Genomic DNA, 9,044 nt, shown 5'->3' with positions numbered 1-9,044 from the left:
GTGAATGTATTAGTGTTGTTATTTACTATGATGGTGAGGTCTGTGACACCGAGAACGACGTTGTTTTTTATCGGAGAACACAACGCGAATGGTTTTTAACCAGACTATAGATTTGACAGAATTTTGTGAAAGAATTAGGCACAAAATCTTCGGAACGATGCCAATGAGGGTTTCTTCTATTAAGTATCGATTTTGTGCTTTGATTGATCCCGTGACATATGACTCATTTGATATCAAAGGTGGTCGTAGCTTTGAGGCGATGGTGCAGACTCATTTCGCTAGTGGGTCACCCTATCTTGAGTTATATGTACAATTTTCATCGCCAAATGAAACATTTGCAACTTCAACATCTACTGCTATTCGAGAGGAAGACACGACCCCTACCCGACACTCCGTTAGTGGGAGGCAGAACACAGAAGCGTTCGTGTTTGGTGGCAGTATTGAATACATAACTCATGCACGATACTCGGTTAGTGGATGGGACATACACATCTGTGGGTTGATGTTTGATGCTGGAAATATGTATTGGAGAATAACATCAACTTCTAGTGGTTGGCAATCCACATCATTGGGGACGTTATGAAATGTCCACAAGAAGGGATGATGTACTCCCTACGATGTCCATCGGTGAGGGGACCTCGTACATTGCAGATGATGGTGGGTTAGATGATGAGTCCGATGTGGATTCACCTCGAGAGCCTGGCCCCGAATGGTGCAGAAGTTGCATTATTTTCTAAATCGGAGTCTGTTCCATCTGAACCTGAAAACGTTGAAGGGGGTTTAGATGAAGAAGAAGAAGATCCGTGATTCAAGGCATACTCACCTCCAACCCACATGCATAATGTCAATATATCGATAGATGACGTGTTGGAGTTTCTAGATCTGCCACACAGAAGGCGTGACCGTACAGGTTTTTCATTGGATTTGGGTGAATTAGAAGTTGATAAGGAGTTTTCCAGTAAGGATAGTTTTCTTGGTGCATTGAAACAACATAACATCAATCACGGGGTTAACTACAACGTGGATAAATCTAAATCTGAGAAGTTCGAGGCCAAGTGTGCAGTGTAAGATGGTACATGTTCATGGAAAATCATGACTTCTTTTAGGAAAAAGACAGACTTGTGGGAGATAAAAAAGTACAAAAGTCCACATACCTGTGCTGTCGGTACAGTATCACTGGGTGTTTAGGGTTTTTGAATAATAATGTTATTACTTAATGTTGCATTATTTAACGTACTTCGTTGACATGTGTTTCACAAGATCATCCCAAGACGGATTCAGGTATGATGGCTAGCTTAATACTACTGATGTTGAAGGCGGATCCCAGGACTTCTGTGTCGGTCTTAATTGCCAATATTCATAGCCAGTTGAGGTACACGCCCTCTTACCGCAAGGCTTGGATAGCTAAGAAGAAAGTGTTAGAAAAGATGCATAATGGGTGAGACGCTTCATATAATGATGTGTGGCAGTGGTGTCAGCTGCTGGAGAGGTATGTCTCAGGTTGCATAACAGACCTTGAAACGGTCTCTGCTTACTACAACGACCGATTGCTTTATAGATGCCAAGTGTTCAAGCGTCTGTTTTAGAGCTTTAAGCAATATCGGGATGCATTTGTGTACTGGAAGTAATTGGTATAAATTGACAGTACCTTTATGTATGATAGATATACCTATCAGCTATTGCTAGCTGTGGCACAGAATGGCGAAGGGAGAATCCTTCCAATTGCGTTTGCAATAAAACCGTGGGAGTCAGGTGATGACTGATATTTATTTCTTTCTAGGTTAAGATGGCATATATGCCCCAACCTGATATTTGTGTTTTATCGGATCGGGGCACTAAAATACTAGCCGCAATTGAACGACAGTGAAGCCTATGGGATCGCACACACCATCGGTATTGTCTAAGGCACGTTGCATCCAACTATTACGGGCAATATCGATTTACCATTGAACGACGAAAAATGATCAACATGGGTATTTAATCTCTATTAATATAATTTTATTTTTAATATTCAATTTATTTTGAATGGAATAGTGGTATGTAATTTTTGTTATGAACTTATATTGGCAGGGTACGAGATCAATAAGGATCATTTTCATGAGATGTTGTAGATTTTATGTTCAGTTAACGATCTAGGCGTAGACTACCTCTGTAACATACCTTTCGAACAGTTGACACAAGCATATAACGATAGCCTACGATATGGTCATATGAGCACAAACTTGGCTGAATGCATAAATTCTGTTCTAAAAGGAACACGTCATTTGTCGATAACCTCGATTATGCGAGAGATATATTTTCGTTTGGCGGCACTATTTCCAAAGCGAACAGCGAGTTATAAAGGCCAAATGCAGAGAGGCCATGTATAGTTCTGGAAGGTATTGCAAGAAATTAACAAGGCGAAGGCGCGGGCCAACACCATACACACAGTGTGTTACGATCGCGACAACCTATAGTTTCGTGTGATGGAGTTTGCTAGACCGAGCCAATGTATTATCGACGGGAAATATCGTGTACACTTGATGAATAGGACTTGCGATTGTGGGACGTTTAACGCACTTTGTTATCCATGCGCTCATGCAATTGCAGCTTGTCAGAATCTCTATTTGGATCCCATGAGATATGTCGACGAAGGGTACAAAATAGGATACATGTACAATGTGTGGAGACACTTATTCCCACCGATCCCAAATGAACGTAAGTGGCCGTCTGTATCGCTTGCTCCGTTTAAGTTGTTACTGGATAGAGAATTGCGTCGTAAACCAAAAGGTCGATCTTGCTTGAGTAGAATACGTAATAATATGGATATCCGGGAAAGAACAAACCAACAGAAGTTTTGCAGATGGTGTAAGAACCCAGGTCATACAATTCGATCATGTCCAAATTGAAATAGATGATAATTGCTATAATGAAACTATGTTGCATTATTTCTATTGCGCCTTATCCAAAAGAACTTCTATTTTATTAAAAATATAAAAATAATTTACTATTAAAATATTAAAAATAACTTTTATTTTATTAAATGAAACAATATAAAAATAATTTTTACAAATATATTAAAAAAATCAATGTATGTGCCGGTCGGAATCAGTGCCACATGGGGGTGGTCGACGATTATACGTTGGATTCCTCATTGGTTCAGCTTCTGGCGGGGGTTGTGGTTGCTCCAGTTGTGGGTGTTGGGAGGATGACTCACCTTGATAGAATAAAAAAATGTGGAGGTGTCTGAATCCCATAAAACGATGAGGATTGGTAATGAGATGAGCTCCCCGACGATGCCTCGTGCGATCCCTCCGGCGACGATGGCCTATATATTGTTGGTTGAGTCAGAGTCATCGAAAAAAGAGATGCATCGGGCCATACATTTCAACCTGGCATAGGACTGGGAAAAGGAAACATATAAGGGTTAGGATACATATAAGGGCTAGGATACGCACCTGGCATAATTTGAAGGGGCTGTGTTGTGGGTGTCGTCGGTTGAGGCGTTGGGCCTGGTGATTGTGTGGGCACTGTGGTTCCCTTTCGACACGGATTTGCCGATGCCTCTGCTCTTCCAACAGTAAATATGGCTTACCATAGATCCTAAACCATGGCATGTAATCTAGCACCACGCTAACTCTGGGACGATGATCGGTTCACGAGCAGATATATGATCATACTAATTTCCTAAATTTCAATATATTCTGATAAGCATACCGGTCAATTTGTATTCGTTTGCCGTAAGTCAATTTTGTGCTCTTTATCGAGCACCTCAGGTACCTCAGGAATCGATTGTCAGAATTCAAATTGCCACAACACTCTATTTGTCTGGTGCATCTCGATAGTAGTATAGTCGACCAATTGGAACTTAACATGCCAAATGTTTGGATTTTGAAAGATTTATCCAGAATTACTGCCCGAATTGTCGGATCCTCGTATGGTGTCCATTGAAACTATATAAACGTTATAAAAATATTAGTTATATACATAATACTAAACACTAAATACTAAATATGAAACGACTATTTTATGTATATATATTTTATTTAATACTTACTTGCGCTTCTAACCGTTGGTCTAATAGAAGTCGTATATCTTCAAGAGCGGTAGGTATTCCAACATAACTCGCCAGTTGGTTCCATCTAATTAAATAAATTTTTAGCATACAATTTTATTTTAAATCTATGTAATACTTGTAAAATCAAATAAAAATTTTACCTTGTTATCAGTGGGAACGTACATGGGTGGTTCACTCGAGGACGTAAAAATGGAAGACCAGACATGTTATGAATATAACATTGTAACACCTGATCTACAGACTGTTATAAAAAACTATAAAATACAAATTAATTAAAATTATATAAATGAAAAAAATATTAAATAATATTCAAAAATTAAAATTAACCCCTACCATTTTCATTTGTTCTACGGAGATATGTTTGTGATTGAGACGAATTAATTCCTCGACCATTGCTAACACGATCAAATATTTTCGAAATTTAAAAAAAATACTAATTTAGAAAGAAAATTAAAGGAAATAATTAATTAAAGAGAGCTTTGAGAAATTTAAGGAGAAATTTGAGAGCTTTGAGAAATTTAGGGAGAAATTTGAGAGTTTTTTTTGCTAAATTTTGATGCTAAATTTTGAAGAAATTTTGTCTAAAATAATAGGAGAGGGGTTTTATATATTTTTTTACTGTTGGAGCCCCCAATAGTCAAAAAATAAATTAGCTGTTGGGGGCAAAAACACGGAGCAAAATGCGCCCCTAGGGGAGCATTTTTGCCACGTTAGCGCGTTTTGTGTTGGCATGGCAAAAACGCTCCCACATGGGCACGATTTGTTGGAAATTTTACCCTAAAACGCTCTTACGTGGACGCATTTTGGCAAAATTGACCCTTTCCGATAAATAATGCAAAAATTGGCCCATTTCCGTAAATATACTTGAAAATAGGTCTTTATAGGTAAATTAGTCAATTATTTGTGTAGTTTACTCTAAATATTAATTACATTAAATTTAATATCAATATTAATATTTAAGATTCTTATGGAGTTTGTGTTGCCTTTCAATCATGTTCCAACTCAATGGAAAATTTACCAAAAATTACTTACTTTTACAAACTTTTGAATGCAAGCTTATAGATTCATATTTGAACATCACAGGATGTGTTTATCCTTTGTCAGTATACAGAGCCCATTTTATTAAACCATCTCTTAGAGGTTAGTGTATTTTCTCAAGGAGTATTTGATTGAGCTTTTTATTCTTTTTCTATTGATTTACCAATCCTAGGGTTCCATGATGATGTTCATATTTAAAGAAATTGGATAAATTTTAAATAATAACAATAAAACAATAATTTCTTCCACTAGCCACAGAAAATTTTGTGGTAGTCAATCCTTTAATTGACCAATTTTAGAGATGATGCCTTGTGTTAAATTTGTAATTCTCTTGTTAAAATTTGTAGTCAATACAACAAGGTGACCCAGCCTGGTTTGGATACTGCCTTCTTGATGTTTCTTGGAGTGGTATGATTCCTATTCCGTGTTTCCTTATTGTGACTTCTAGTTTAAGACAGTGTTCCTTATCTTGACTTCTGGTTTAATACAAATCAAATCATTCAGTTTGAGATTTTCTTTCGTACAAAATAATTCATAACATAATATGATATCCATGCTATGCATTATGTTTTTTCAATAATTTCTGAATCTCAGTGGTGGTTTCCACCTACTGAATCGTCGTTAGGCTTTTCAAATTTTACATTCCTTTCGTTTGTTATTTGAATAGGTGTTGGTAACATTGCTTTTATCCATATATATATATATTTGAAAACTATTCCATTTTTTTATTTCTTTACATTCCATGCAAATGCTGTTACACCCATTAGGTCAAGTATTTCCATGAGCAAAGTAGGTTCTTAGTTTGCTCTTTTAGTCAAAGATAAAAAATTGTGGCTTCTGTTACCTCTTCCGATAATTAATAAGAATTTAATCAATGAAATGATTCCTTGGAAGGCTGTTGCTGCAGTTCTGATGTTTTGACTTGTTTCACCGCATGTCAGTTATGTGTTGTACTACTTGAGGCTCAGTATGTGCAGAATATCTGGCGTGTTGGTTTCATCTACGGTCTACTCTGGTAACATGTTTCTTCATCCTAGAATAGATAAAAACTAGCATGGAGCTATTTTGAAGGTGTTATATTATGCCTCCTTTTCCTTTCAATTATAGCACTATTGCTTTAGTCGGAAGACATTTGGCCTTTTAGTTATCCATTTCAATTCAGTGGTCTATATATACACTCATTCCACACTCTCATAATATATGAGCTTTCAGAATTTTATTATAGCAAGAAATTTAGTATTTTTCATGTAAGCCCCTAGAATAGGAAGTTAATGTATGAGACTGATTCATGTCCTTATATTTTACTACTTCTGTTGTAGGTGGCAGCTATATTTCACAAATCTTTGAGATTGACTCATGAGGTTCGCAAGAATTTCCCATCTGGGAGGATAACAAATATGATCACAACAGATGTCAATGCACTTCAGGTATGACTCTTGTTTAATTTATATGAAAATGCTGATGCTCATAGATGCCAAAATGTACATTATGCATTCAGAATCAGAATCCACCATGAAGACAGAAGATAGCATATTAGTATATATCTTGAAATATTTTTGAATTATGCCTTACTTTATTACTTTAAGAAAGATGATGATGTAATTCAGAAGAAAGAAAAGGTTGTTGCTGAACCAATTTTCACAGTAACTACTACTATCAATATCTGTCAAATTGAAATTTGACATTTTGGAACATCAAATGAAGTACTACACCTTTATACCCTAAACATGGGATATATTAGGCACTTTTTCCTCATTTTTTTTAAATGTGAAAAATCGGATATGTTAAAATCTGACACCTTCTCCTATCATAACTTGATTTTTTTGGACCCTAATTGACCTAACAAGAGAAACATAATGTATGGGAACTTTTAAACTGTTGCAGATTCTTAGACAATATGCTTGAAATTTTTGAGTTGCAAATGATGCACTTATTCTTCTTTATTTTTTATTTAATCTCTTGGTTTCAACTAGAAGAGATAAGACCATAATCTTGTGTTTATCTTTTCATGGAAGTTAGAGGATTGATTTGAACTGTTATTACTTTGTTTAGCAAGTATGCTAACAGCTTCATATATTTTGGTCTGCTCCATTTAGAATTATTGGTGCCATGGTTCTTCTTTATCAACAACTCGGTGTTGCTGCACTTCACGGATCACTAATACTAGTTCTCATCGTCCCACTTCAGGTAATTTCTGTAGAGGGCTGATCGCATTGGAGTTAATTCAACTGTGAAAATACAACTTCTACAGTCTCCTAATTATACAGTTTTGATCCTATCAAACTGGGGAAACTTATCGAAAACTAGCATCCTTCAAAATTGGAATTCTTTGTTGAAGCCGTGGCCTGCATTGCAACAAAGAACCAACAGCAACAAATTGGTCAAAAGACCAGCAGCAGCAAATTTTACAAGTTTAGCTGCTATACTATTTTGTAGCAAAGAAATGGAGTTGGTTCAGTTATAGAATTACTTTTTGAATATTTTGTTCCTATGGAACTTAGCCTAAATCTTTGTAATGAGTTAGCTAAGTTAGTAGGAAAGATTAACTAATGTAATAGCTGGTATGCCAGCTTTCTTTTGTATACAAGTTGCTATATTTTTAGTAAGTGTTAAGTAAGAGTAGTTAAATTAGTAGGTAACTGTCAAATACTTTCGTAACCTTCATATATTCAAAATTTGAATGAAAAATATATGACTTTCAGTTACAATTCTTTGCTGAGTTTTTGTTCTTTCAAGTTTCTTTTCTTTTGCTTCATTCGTTTTTCATCTTTGCTTGCTAAAAATCCAACAAATGGTATCGAGAGCTTTCAATCTTTGAGGGCCTTGGTTGTACACTGTCATTAAGCAAGCTGTACTTGAAACAAAAGAAGCAAAGGTTGTTTTTGGTTGCTGAAAATGAGTTTTACACCACCTCCTCCACCTGTCTTTGCTGGAGAAAATTACAACATCTGGGCAGTAAAAATGAGAACATACTTGCAGGCATATGACCTGTGGAATGTTGTTCTCAATGACACTGAGCCACCACCACTGAGAGCCAACCCGACTATAGCCCAGATCGGGCAGCACAATGAAGACTGTGCCAAGAAGTACAAGGCTATGTCGTGCCTTTAAAGTGGAGTCTCTGGTGTTATTTTCACAAGAATAATGGCTTGTGACACTCCAAAGTAGGCCTGGGACAAACTCAAGGAGGAGTTTTAGGGGTTTGACAAGACCAGGCAACAGCAGCTGATCAACATGAGAAGAGATTTTGAAAATCTCAAGATGAAGGACTCAGAAACCATCAAGTAGTATGCTGACAGAATCATGACAGATTCAAGGGACTTATCAACGATCCCTTCGACTGAGCTTATAAATGCTCTTTATGCTCAAGAGCAGAGAAGGGAAAATAGGTAGGAGGACCACTATGAAGGAGCTTTTCAGGCTAGAGGTAGAGAAAGCTCAAGTGCAAACTTAAATGCCAAAGGCAAGAAGCCTTGGACTAAGAAGAAGACGAAAGAACCTGTCAAAAGGAAGTTCCAACCTTGTGTCCATTGCAAGAAGACTACTCATCTTGAGAAATATTACTGGTACAGACCAGACATTCAATGCAGAGCCTGCAAGCAATTTGGCCACATTGAAAAGGTCTGTAAGAGCAAGTCAAAACCACAACCACAATTTCAAAGCCAAGCTCAAGCTACAGAAGAGGTTGAAGCACCAGAAGAGCATGTTTTTTCAGCATCATGCTTTGCAAGCTCGAGCAAAGTTAGTAAAATATGGCTGATTGACAGTGGATGTACCCACCATATGGCTTCTGAGAAGAGTATATTCAAGGAGCTCGACACCACCTTTAAGTCCAAAGTCAGAATTGGCAATGGTGAGCTGCTGAAGGCAAAAGGGAAAGGCAAGGCCTTGATAAGCATTAAGTCAGGTATTAAAACCATTTCAGAGGTTCTCTATGCACCTGACATTG

General features: G+C 36.9%; 1 pseudogene; it reads left to right on the top strand.

Moving 5' to 3' along the window:
- Window positions 1–3,097: 3,097 nt before the first annotated feature.
- The window catches only part of LOC107917497 (ABC transporter C family member 12-like), a 44,333-nt pseudogene continuing 38,386 nt past the window's right edge, over window positions 3,098–9,044 (top strand).

Source organism: Gossypium hirsutum, chromosome D12, assembly GCF_007990345.1.
Source record: "Gossypium hirsutum isolate 1008001.06 chromosome D12, Gossypium_hirsutum_v2.1, whole genome shotgun sequence".
In the NCBI taxonomy this organism is placed as follows: Eukaryota; Viridiplantae; Streptophyta; class Magnoliopsida; order Malvales; family Malvaceae; genus Gossypium; species Gossypium hirsutum.
Note: the sequence above shows the minus strand (reverse complement) of the source record. Positions and strands in the feature narration are given on the sequence as shown.